The sequence below is a fragment of the Nomascus leucogenys genome, chromosome 9 (genome assembly GCF_006542625.1).
Source record: "Nomascus leucogenys isolate Asia chromosome 9, Asia_NLE_v1, whole genome shotgun sequence".
Taxonomy (NCBI): Eukaryota; Metazoa; Chordata; class Mammalia; order Primates; family Hylobatidae; genus Nomascus; species Nomascus leucogenys.
In genome coordinates, this window is record NC_044389.1 from 34336515 (window position 1) to 34348998 (window position 12484).

The window sequence follows — 12484 nt, forward strand, 5'->3', positions numbered from 1 at the left end:
CCTCCCTGATGAAGGTGGATGCCAGGGAGTATGATATTCCCATTTTATTCCTAGTGCTTGGGTTAGCCCCTTAATGTTGTGTGCAGTGAAATGGGTCCCATTGTCTGAATCAGTGTTCTCTATAACCTGGATATGATATGTTCCAACAGTGCTTTGACTATATTACTGGCAGTTGTGCTTGGGAAGGGGATGGCTTCTACCCAGTGGGTGAGATGGTCTACTATGACTAGTAAATACTTGAGGCAGCCTGTTGGGGGCATTTCAGTTTAATCAACTTGGACGCTTTGGAATGGCCTTAACCCTGGGTTTCTTCCCGTGGGAGGCTGCTTCTTTAGGGTTTGCGTATTAGTTTTTCTGCACACGATGCAACCATCCTCCACTTGCCTAGTGAGGGTATATATCTCTACACATGCATAGACTCTGAGGGCTACATTGCACATAGCTTGAGGACCCCAGTGAGTTCCTGGATGAAGCTGTGACAATATTTCCCTCATGAGGGGCTTAGACAGCATTTCCCTTCCATCTGGTAATGCGTGCTTTCCCTCTGGGCTCTCCTGAGCTCCTGTTTTCTTTAGAGAAAGGTATGCATGGGAGAAGATGGGGATTGCAGCTGGAGGGGGAGACAAAGGGATAGATGGAAAATGGGTGCCTCTTTGGAAGAGGCAGCTTGCTTAGCTATTTGATCTATGAGGTTATTTCCCTGGCTTTCAAAAGATGGGTTCTTTAGGTGTCCTGGGACATGGACAACTGCAGTTTCTTCTGGCAGCTGAAGATTTTCTAATACTTGCAAAATTAATTCTTTATGGACCAAATCTTGGCCCTTACTATTGATGAAGGCTTATTCAGTCCAGAGTTTTCCAAAGGTATGGACTACTCTGAAGGCATACTTGGAGTCAGTGTAAATAGTTCCTTCTTGATTCTGCAGAGATTTTAAGGCTTGGTTTAATGCAAATAATTCACGTTTGGTCGGACCAGTTATTTGGCAGTCTTCCTGACTGTACCTCTGTGAGGATTTCCCCATCAACTATGGAGTACCTGTTGTACCTTTTTCCTTCAATGATCCAGGGGGAACCATCTATAAAGAGGTGATGCCCTGTTTGGAAAGGGGTTTCGCTTAGATCCAGTCTGACTCTAGTTTGAGAACTGATTAGATCTAAGCATTTATGCTTAGATTCTTCTGGGTTTGGATTTCCTGTTAGGAAAGCAGCGGGGTTGAGTGAATTGTCAGTGGTTAGTGTTAGGTCATCCTTCTCTAATAAGATAGCTTCATATTTTAAAATTCTTGAGTCAGTGAGCCATCTCCCTGCCTTCTGATTAAGAATAGTTCTGACTTGATGAGGGGTACTTATGATGAGGTTTCCCTCAAAGGTTATTTTCCTGCTTTCTTCTGTTAGCAAGGCAGCTGCTGCTATGGATTGGACGCATTCAGGCCATCCACGGGTTACGGGGTCAAGGATTTTTGACAGGAAGGCTGTGGGCCATCGGTGGCCTCCATGTTTGTAGGTGAGTACTCCTAAGGCCACCCCTTTGCTTATATTAACAAAAAGGTAGAATGGCTATTCTAAGGAGGGCAAGGCCAGAACGAGGGCTGTTACAAGTAGGTGTTTTAATTCTTCTACCTGTTGGATCTCTGATGGGGTCCAAAGGAGAGTTTACAGGGTCTGGTCTTTCTTGAGTGAGTTTTTGATATAGGGGCTTTGTTTTTAAGGTATAAGAGTTAGTCCACAGATGACAATATCCAACCAATCCTGAGAATTTCCTAAGTTCCTGCTTTGTTACGGGTAAAGGCAAAGATACCATACCTTCAATTTGTTTGGGTCCTATCTTTCGTTTGCCTTTACTGATTAGGTGTCCTAGGTATTTCACCTCAGGTTCTACGAATTGGAGTTTATTCTTTGAGACCTGTAACCCTTGTTCCCTTAGGAAATTTAGGAAGTTAACTGAAATTGCTCTTACTTGATTCTTGTTATCTCCTGAAATGAGCAGGTCATCCACATACTGGAGAAGGCCTATGGATGAAGGCAGGGAGAAATTTTCTAGAACTTGTTCTAATATTTGACCAAATAGATTTGGGGACTCTGTAAACCCTTGGGGCAAGACTGTCCATTGGTACTGCTGTTTTCTACCAGAGTCAGGGTCCTCCTACCCAAAGGTAAACATGTCCCGACTGTCCTCTGCTAAAAGGCAAGCCCAAAAGGCATCTTTTAAATCTATCACCATGAACCATTGGTGGTTGTATGAGATTCTACTGACAATGGTGTAAGGATTGGGAACAACAGGGTGGGCGGTTTGAACTATTTGAGTAATAGCCTGGAGGTCTTGCACTAGCCGGGATGACCTGTCTGGCTTCCTTACAGGCAATATTGGAGTGTTATAAGGGGGCATACAGGGTTCAAGGAGTCCATCGTGGACAAGGCTTTCAATTATACGTTTTAAACCTATCCTGGCTTCCAAGGGAATAGGGTATTGTTTTGTTTTTACTACTTCCCTGGGAGTTTTTAATTTGGCATGGATTGGAGGAACCTGTAGCTTTCCTCGATTTCCTTCCTTTGACCATACATCAGGATAGATTTGGCTTTCTTCCAAAATGGTGACCAGGTTTAAGGAAGGTAAGGAGTTTTCCCTAATTAACGTATAGGCCTATGCCTAATCTTAACATTAAGTCCCTTCCTAATAAGTTCCTGCTTTGGGAATTAACAAGAACTTAGTAGTGGTCAACTTGTTCTTATATTTGACTTTGGTTTCCTCTAGAATTTTTGCCCCAAATCCTTCCCCTATAAACCCTGAGACAGTATGGTTTTCTGCTGAACATGCTAAGCCTGATGGGAGAAAACATAGGGAAAGCGAGCTGCTCCTGAATCGACTAAGAAAGTGACTATCTCTGATTTGGGTCCCACCATTAAATTTATCAAGGGCTCTTGGTGGGACTCAAGATGGAAGATGTAGAGTCCCTGACCCCCCTATTCTTCTTCAAATGTCATGAGTGGAAGGACTTTCTTTTCCCTCTCCCATTCGGGACATTCCCTCTTAAAATGTCCTGGCTTTCCACACTAGAAACATCTGTTTTCCCTTCTCCCCCTCCCTGTTCCCTGACTCTCAGGTTTCATCCCTTTGCTTCCTGTATAGGGGTCAGACAGCCAGGTGCTTAGAAGGTCTACAAGTTCTATTTTCCTGGGCTCCCTGTTGAAGAGTTCCTTGTTGTAGGGTGGACAGCATAATCTTTGCCTTTTTCTTCTGCCTTTCCTCATCCGTCTGTGCATATACCTTTTGGGCCTCTTAAAAGTTCCTCTATGGGATGGTCTTTCCAATTTTCTATCTTTTGTATTTTTTTTGTAGTGTCCGGCCAACTATTGGTGACAAAGTGGAGCTTTAACAACCCTTGTCCCAGTGGGTCCTCTATGTCTAAACCTGCATATTTTCTTATCTGTTCCTTAAGTCTGTTTAAGAATTATATGGGCCCTTCATCTTTCCCTTGTTGTACATTAAATGCTCAGGAAATATTAGGATTCAAGGAGGTGATTCCTGAATCCCTTTAATTATCATATCCCTGAGATCTATCATGTTTTCTCAGTGGGCTTCGTTGTTGTTATCCCACTGAGGGTCCTGGGCCAGGAATTTATGCTCCGCTGCAAGGACATTTTGAACAGGAGGGTGTTTGCGCTCCCAGACTATCATGGCAGCCCTGAAGATCATGGTTCTTTCCTTTCCTGAGAAGAGAATACCTAGGATAGACATTAATTCAGCCTAAGTGTACGATTGTAGCTCCAGAAATTGTCCAATTTGATCTGCAACTCCAAAAGGGTCATCTAACAGTGATTTGAGTTCCTTTTTTAGATTTCTAACCTCTGAACTAGTTAAGGGGGCATTTACAAAGCCAATATCCCCTCCTCCTAGTGGTACTTCCCTTAAGGGAAAAAGGGTTAGGGGCAGACTTCTTTGAGGAAGAGAGGAAAGGAAAGTTTTGGATATCCCTTTGGCATTGTTCTATTTTCCACTGGAGCTTTCCTGAGGAAGGGGCATGTTCAGGTGGCTGTCCAGCGGGGATGTGGGGTGGCAAGGCCCATGGGGCAGGGTTATATGGGGGAAGAACTGAGTGTTCAGCTTGGGGTGGAGGGGTAGGCAGGTGAAGGACTGAGTGTTCTGCTTAGGGTGGAGGGGTAGGCAGGGGAAGGTGGTCTAGAGGATCCCATGCATCTTTAGATACAGAATTTGACTTAGGTAGGTCGTCTTTGGGAGGTATGGAGTTTGGCTTTGCTTTCTCATCCTTTAGGGGATAGAGAAGGACAGGTCTTTTTCTCTAACATAGAGCATCGTCTGTTTCCTCTTGAGAAACTGGACTTTTATCATTGACCTACTGGATCAGGAGTTGACATATCCAGTCCTCATTTTACCCAAACTCTGGCCAAAAGACTGAAGGTCTGAGGATGGGTTCCTTAGTCCAAATAAAACAGCAATACTTTATCATACGCTGTCTTTTCTTGTGTTTCGTCCTTTCATTATCCTTCTAGTATTTTAACATAAGGCATAGGGGACTGTCAGGGGGAATTTTATTGTCTGCTTGGCCTTTTATAGTCCCTGTCTTACTTGGGATATTTCCCATCCTGGCGGTTGGTGAGGCTAAATGTCTTGTATTAGAGATTTCTTGCGCTCCTGTGTCCTAGAAGCTGAACCTCCCCTTTTCCCACTGGAAACCACTGGAGGTTTCTTGCACTCTTGTGAGCACCCACTTCATCCTTATTGGCTGCTGCCCTCGTCGGAATTTTAGGTTCCTCTTAGTATTGGCGGGTTGTTGTAATCCCCTGACTGGAAAACTGCCCTAAGCTGTATAAGGTGACCACAGAACCAAGTCCGGACTCCACACTCGCTTCACACCCAATGGCGTGTCTCACTCACACACTTTCAACCTGCAGAGATCCCAACCACCAAGGAATACTTTGTCGCCCCAATAGCGACATTTCTTACCTTGGTCTATGCACAGAGTTATCTGGTCGCTGCGGAATTCTTAAGGATCCTCCCTATAGCCCATGTTGCTGAGAGTCTGGATTTATTCATCACCTTGGGTGGGAGTCGATCCTCCACTCCTGGGGCCACCACAACGAGGCAGTGGGATGCGTCTCCCCATGAAAGATAATCACTAGCCCCTCCCAAAGGAGAATGGGATCCTGGACAAGCTCCCAGATTTGTTGGAAACAAGTGCTCAGTGTAGCGAAAAGAAACCTGCACTTAGAAATTTTCTCAGCAAGGCACTTTACTTCTGCAGAAGGGTGCTGCTTATGCCTGTTACAAATATAAGAGCACACCAAACGAAGGAAGGGGTTTTTAACCCTAACATAGTTCCTGTTTCTGTGTCTTTCCCCTATTGGCTGGGTCGGACTGCACAATCTAAGCTGATCCTGATTGGCCAAGGCTTAAACTTTTCCAAATAAGGTAAATGTGCGATTTGTGAAGGGGTGGCGGTAAAGACGAAACAGTTAGGCTTAACAGAAGAGGGGGTAGGATTGTTTACAACTTATGACCAGGAAGTTGAGTCTTTGAAGAGGAACTCAGTTGTCCCAACATCTGGGACAGGTCTCAGTTTATTTAGAAAGTTTATTTTGCCAAGGTTGAGGACATTCAAGAGGTCGTGATGAAGCAACTGTGTTGTCTGAGGTATATACCCAAGGTTCATCGTCTTGTGCCAGGAAAATTTAGGACACTGACACACACAAGGAGTTTAGGAGCGGAGGTTTAATAAGCAGAAGAAAGGAGAAAGAAAAACAGCTCTCTCTATTGAGAGAGAGGGGTCTTCTGAGGGAAAAGACTGGCAGGTGGTGAATGCACCAGATTTTATAGTCCAGCTTGAGGAGGCGGTGTCTGATTTACGTAGAGCTCACAGATTGGTTCCGTCAGGTATGAAGTTTACATAGCATGCAGGGAAGGCTGGTTGCCCCACCCTAATCTTATTATGCAAACGAACTTTCTCCTTGGCAGGTGCCGTCTTATCTGCTCCTTACTGTACATGTGGCTGGCAGAGAAGGGAAGATGGAGCCTCCATCTTGAGCATGTCTAGTCCCTAGTTCCTGCTGGCATTCACCCATGCAAGCTCCCAGCTTGCTTGTTTATGTCTGCAGCTCGACTTCACAGACTGCTCTTTGTTAGAAAATGATTTCCAGCCTGGCCAACCTGGTGAAACCCCATCTCTACTAAAAATACAAAAATTAGCCGGGCATGGTGGCACAAGCCTGTAATCCCAGCTACTCGGGAGGCTGAGGCAGGAGAATCTCTTGAACCCGGGAGGCAGAGGTTGCAGTGAGCCGAGATCACGCCACTGCACTCCAGCCTGGGTAACAGAGTGAGACTCTGTCTCAAAAAGAAAAAAGAAAATGATTTGGGGCAGCTTTTCATTAAAAAGAAAAGCCTTACCGAGGACTCTCATACCCTTACTATCTGCGTAAGTGATTTCTTCTTAACTCCTGTATCACTGACAACATGTACCCAGGGTTCTCAGAGCACAACTTGGTTTTATACATTTTAGGGAGACATGAGACATCAATCAACATATGTAAGATGAACATTGGTTCTGTCCGGAAAGGCGGGACAATTCAAAGCAAAGGCAGGACTACTGGAAACAGGGAGGGGGCTTCCAGATCATAGGTAGATAAAAGATAAATGATTGCATTCTTTTGAGTTTCTGATTAGCTTCTCCAAAGGAGGCAACAGATGCGCATTTACCTCATTGAGCAGTAGGGTAACTTTGAATAGAATGGGAGGGATGTTTGCCCTAAGCAGTTCCCAGCTTGACTTTTCCCTTTAGCTTAGTGATTTTGGGGCCCCAAGATTTTCCTTTCAGAAGGGGTAGAAAATGGTGGAGGGTATATAGGTGAGAAAGGTTACAAAAACTGATTACACTACTCACTAATGGAATGTTGCATACCCTGGTTGAGTTATCTGACTTTTCCATGTAAGCTGTAAGGAAAGGCATGGGACCAGCAGTGTTTAATAGGAAACTGAGCCCCTTTTCTCTTCAGTTGAGGATGGAGCAGAGGTATTTGGCAGCAATGCCTTCTTCACCAAAACTCTGAGTCTGCAGTTGGCAAGCTATTTCTCCTCCTTTAGCCTTTTTACATGGGAGTGTGAGAAGAGAGTGCCCTTTTCTGCCTTCACTTGCCAAAATCTCATCCTTCAGGCGTTGCCTTTTTAGGAAGTTTCCACCCATTGTAGCAAAAGCTATCAGTTATCCACCAAAGTCACAAAAATCCATTTTTCCCTTCTATAGTAGCTGCAGCTGTGATGTCGCAGTCCAGTCAGCCTTCTTTGCAGCTGTGTATTCACCATCAGAGTTAAGATACAGCATAATTCTATCACCCCAGAGATCCTTATTGCTACTCCTTTGTAGTTGCATGTACCCTCTCCCCTGCCTATCTGATATTTAATGACTTTTTAAAGTTAAAAACATTGTTAAAACTCATAGGAAGAGCTGGGTTAGCATAAAGACAAACCCTGTTATGTTCCTGGATGAGAATACTTAATATCATTATTTCCCCTGAGTGAGGACTAGGTTAGGAATTCTAATTTCTCATGGTTGATTTTATTGGCACTCTATTCCATCCTGCTCCATTGCTGAGTCTTGGGACCATGGAGGGGACTTTTTCTGTAGCTCCTGGCTTCATGTAGAAAGCTCAGTTTGGCCCCTCTGGTGCATAAATTTCTATGTTTGCAGCCAGTAATTCTTATTCTTCCTGCTACCTTTCAAAACCCAGGCTTAAAGGTTGCTGTCTAGTTTTGATACTCCTATGGACTGCCACTCTTTAGTTCCTGCTTTTCTTCTAGGTTTATGGCATCTGTGTATTTCTCTTTCTTGCTTTTGAATTTGACTGTTTAAACTCTTTTAAAATATTTTATTTAGAATTTTACTTATTTATTTATTTTTGAGACAGGGTCTCACTCTGTTGTCGAGGCTGGAGTGCAGTGCTGCCATCGTGGCTCACTGCAACCTCCATCTCCTGAGCTCAAGCAATCCTCCTGCCTCAGCCTCATGAGTAGCTGGGATTACAGGCATGTGTCACCACACCCAGCAAATTTTTAAAATTTTCTGTAGATACGGAGTCTCACTATGTTGTCCAGGCTGATCTCAAACTCTTGGCCTCAAGCGATCTCACACCTTGGCCTCCCAAAGTGCTAAACTCTTTAAAATAATTAGTTTTGTCTAGAATTTTTTTATTTAGAGTAGGAAGGAATGTTTACCACCCATCAGCTCAGTGTGCCCTTTTTTCTTTTAAAAAATCTTAAGCCTACAGAAAAATGGAAAGACTAGAACAATTAAGACCCATATATCCTTCAGCTAGAGTTATCAGTTTTTACCATTTTGTCCCTTTTGCACACCTTTCTCCCCTTCCCACACATACACTCTCACATCATTTAAAAGTTAGTTGCAGACAACACAATGCTTCTTCCCTAAACACTTCAGCAGGCATCTCCTAAGAGAACAAGTAAGGGCATTCTCCTACAAAATCAGAATGCCATTATCACATCTAAGAAAATGATAATTAATTCAATGTGTCACCCAATGTATCGTCCATATCCAAATTTCTTCTGAGATTGTTCTCAAAACGTTATTTTATGCTGTGTGTGTGTATATGTGTGTTTTCTTGGTCCAGAATCAAGTCAGTGCCTGACACTTGGTTGTTTAATATTTTGTCTGTTCTAGTTGAGAATAATCTTTTTTCCTTTTTTTTTTTTTTTTTTAAAGACAAGGTCTTGCTCTGTCACCTAGGCTAGAATGCAGTGGTGCAGTCATAGCTCACTGTAACCTCGAACTCCTGGGCTTAAGCGATTCTCCAACCTCAACCTCTTGAGTAGCTGCACCACCATACCTGGCTAATTTTTATTTTTATTTTTGTTGATGTTGCCCAGGCTGCTCTTGAACTTCTGGGCTCAAGTGATCCAATCCTCCACCTCAGCCTCCCAAAGTACTGGGATTACAGATGTGAGCCACTGTGCCCAGCCACATTTAATATTTTGGAAAGTTCAGATCAGATATAGAATGCCTCACATTCTAGATTTGTCTTATTGTCTCCTCATGATTAAATCGGCTAAATATTTTGGCAAGAATACTGTATAGGTGATGTTTTATATTTCTCATTGCATCATATTGGAAAGTGTATAATGTCATCTTGTTAAACTGTTGTGGTGGTACTGAGTTAAATCATTTAGCTAAGGTGATGATTGCTATATCTCTTCATTGTAAACATACATTTCCTTCTTTGAAATTAGTGATTTACCTGTGGAATGATAATATGAGGCACTGTGAATAGTTTCTTCCCCAATAATAATTTACTTAATAGTTTAGCATCTCTTTTTAATGCTTGTTTGAATCAGCTGTTGTAACTGGAATTCAGTACAACTTATTGACCAGCTGCTTATACCCTGTTCATTTATTCACTCCGCAAGTATTAATTGAAATAGATACCACATTAGCACATCAGGCTCTATGTGAATCACCAGGAATACATGGTGAACACAGTCTGGTGGGTGCCCTTGTGGTGCCTACAGTCTGGTGGGAGAGATTGACAAATAATCACACTGATGTGTATTTATAGATGGTGATAAATATTTTAAGGATCAAGAATGGGGTGCCATGAGGGATTGTTGTTGTAGAAAAAGCGGGTTCTTGTCACACAACCAGGAAAGATTAGGCTCGCAGACACTTTTTTTTTTTTTTTTTTTTTTTTTTGGAGACGAAGTCTTGCTCTGTCGGCCAGGCTGGAGTGCAATGGTGTGATCTCAGCTCACTGCAAGCTCCGCCTCCTGGGTTCACGCCATTTTCCTGCCTCAGCCTCCTGAGTAGCTGGGACTACAGGCGCTCGCCACCACATCAAGCTAATTTTTTTGTATTTTTAGTAGAGACGGGGTTTCACTATGTTAGCCAGGATGGTCTTGATCTCCTGACCTTGTGATCTGCCTGCCTTGGCCTCCCAAAGTGCTGGGATTACGGGCGTGAGCCTCCGCACCCTGCCTAGGCTCACAGACACTTTGAAGGGTGAGGGGGAAGGCAAAAAAGGAAAAACTCAGCAAAGCGAGAGGGGTTCCTGTTAACAGGCCCCCATCTCACAGATTGAATCCCATGTTACCGCACAGGAACAGGAGAGGCAAACGGAGTGAACTTCCCAAGGCCCCACCCCGACCTCCCAGTGCGAAGTGCACAGAAAGAATCAAACAGGGAGGTGAACAACACACACCAGGGCCTGTTGCGGGGGTGGGGATCGTACTTAGAGGATGAGTCAGTAGGTGCAGCAGACCACCACAGCACACATATACCTATGTAATCTGTGTGTTCTGCACATGTATCCTGGAACTTAAAAAAAAAAAATCAGTTGGAAAAGGGCAGGCTTCATACAGGATGGGCAGTTCGGTTTTTCGGCCTTCATGCTGTTTTAAATTTGAAGGCGGGGTTTTGCTGGGGTACCCTTGGCTGCCTCCTGTCTCTATCTGTCCCCTTATAAGGGGAGCCATCACCTTTTCTGGGGGTTCACATAACACTTCCCTTTGAAAGTGATATTTGAGCAAAAAGATCAAATGAAGAATGATGAACTTAAATAACCTCTTGAACTTCTGTACTACTTATTCTGTAGCACTTATCTATTAATTTTATCTGACAGATTAATCACTTGCTATCTCCTGTGCTGAGTTATTAAAATAATTTATTATTTAAATTTTCCTACTTAGCCTTGTTTACTGTTGACTAAATTATAGGCTTTGTAATGTTAGGGATGATATCTGAGACTTGATTACCGTATAGATGCATATAGTAGATGCAGTAGGTAAATATGTTAATCTGATTATTTGTTTACTAATATTTTTATAATGACCATAAAATGCTGTTAAATATTGTAGATGTATATTGAATGTGTCAGATTGTGCGTTGTGAGAAATTTCATTTGCTCTTAGCATTAGTAGACAGATTAAATGTGCAACCTATCTGAAATGGCATGCATATGAAAATGATTTTGGCCTATAAATAACTAGACAACAAAGGTAGATATTAAAAAAATTCATAGATTATGGGCTGGGTGCAGTGGCTCATGCCTGTAATCCCAGCACTTTGGAAGGCTGAGGTGGGCAGATCACTTGAGGTCAGGAGTTTGAGACCAGCCTGGCCAACATGGTGAAACCCCATCTCTACTAAAAATACAAAAATTAGCCAGGCATGGTGGCACACACCTGTAGCCCCTGAGGCAGGAGAATCGCTTGAATCCAGGAGGGGGAGGTTGCATTGAGCTGAGATCGAGCCACTGCACTCCAGCCTGGGTGACAGAGTGAGACTCCGTCTCCAGAAAAAAATCATTCACAGATTATGTAGCTTATTTGCCTACCTATACTTAAATAACCTAATAGGAGCCAATCTATAAATGTTAACCAAGTTAATACTCTTGGGAAAATAGTCTTTCTTTTTTTGAGATGGAGCTTCACACTTGTTGCCCAGGCTGGAGTACAGTGGTGCAATCTCGGCTCACTGCAACCTCTACCTCCCGGGTTCAAGTGATTCTCCCTCCTCAGCCTCCTGAGTAGCTGGGACTACAGGCACACGCTACCACGCCTGGCTAATTTTTTGTGTATTTTTACTAGAGACAAGGTTTCACCACGTTGGCCAGGCTGGTCTCAAACTCCTGACCTCAGGTGATCTACCCACGTTGGCCTTGCAAAGTGCCGGAATTACAGGCATGAGTCACCACGCCTGGCCGGGAAATACTTGAATAAGTCAGTTAAATTCCCTGATCTTGTTTTTGTATTTGTAAAATGAGGGAAATATCATTGACACTTTTATATACCTCAGAGAAGAAGAAACTACCTTAGTAAGTCAAAGAAAGTTAATCACTTATTATATTTGACTTAAAGTTTACAAAGACAGGCTATTACATTTCTGATTTTCTCTCTTCTTCATGTTTCTTACTCAGACTTTTTGGAGAATTTGTAATTTGACCTCCCCTGCCTGTATTATATCAATAAGAAGCCAAGCAGAATTTTCAGTTTGGAAAGAAAAATTTGAAACACTAAGGAAATAGGTGTGGAGATCATGGTAATAGATGGAAAAAAGGAGATAATAGGTAGCATTTACTTAGCACCTATTATGTGCCCTTAGCATCTGTTAAGTCGTTGACACACCTAGTGTATCATCTAGTGTATGCCCGAGGATGCTTTTGGATCGATTAACATTAAAGAAATGGTTTAGAAATGGTACTCGAAGAGGGTTACAAGAATAACCAGGTCAGGGCCAAGTGCGTGGCTCATGCCTGTAATCCCAGCACTTTGGGAGACTGCGGTGGGTGGATCACTTGAGGTCAGGAGTTTGAGACCAGCCTGGCCAACATGGTGAAACCCTGTCTCTACTAAAAATACAAAATTAGCTGGACGTGGTGGTGCTTGCCTGTAATCCCAGCTACTTGGGAGGCTAAAGCAGGAGAATTGCTTGAACTCGGGAGGCAGAGGTTGCAGTGAGCCAAGGTGG

At 43.2% G+C, this 12484-nt stretch overlaps 1 protein-coding gene across 2 annotated transcripts in view; it reads left to right on the forward strand.

The window, feature by feature from the left end:
• The window catches only part of ZFYVE9 (zinc finger FYVE-type containing 9), a 202904-nt gene that overhangs the window by 77276 nt on the left and 113144 nt on the right, over window positions 1–12484 (forward strand). The gene's annotated exons all lie outside the window — the stretch shown is intronic.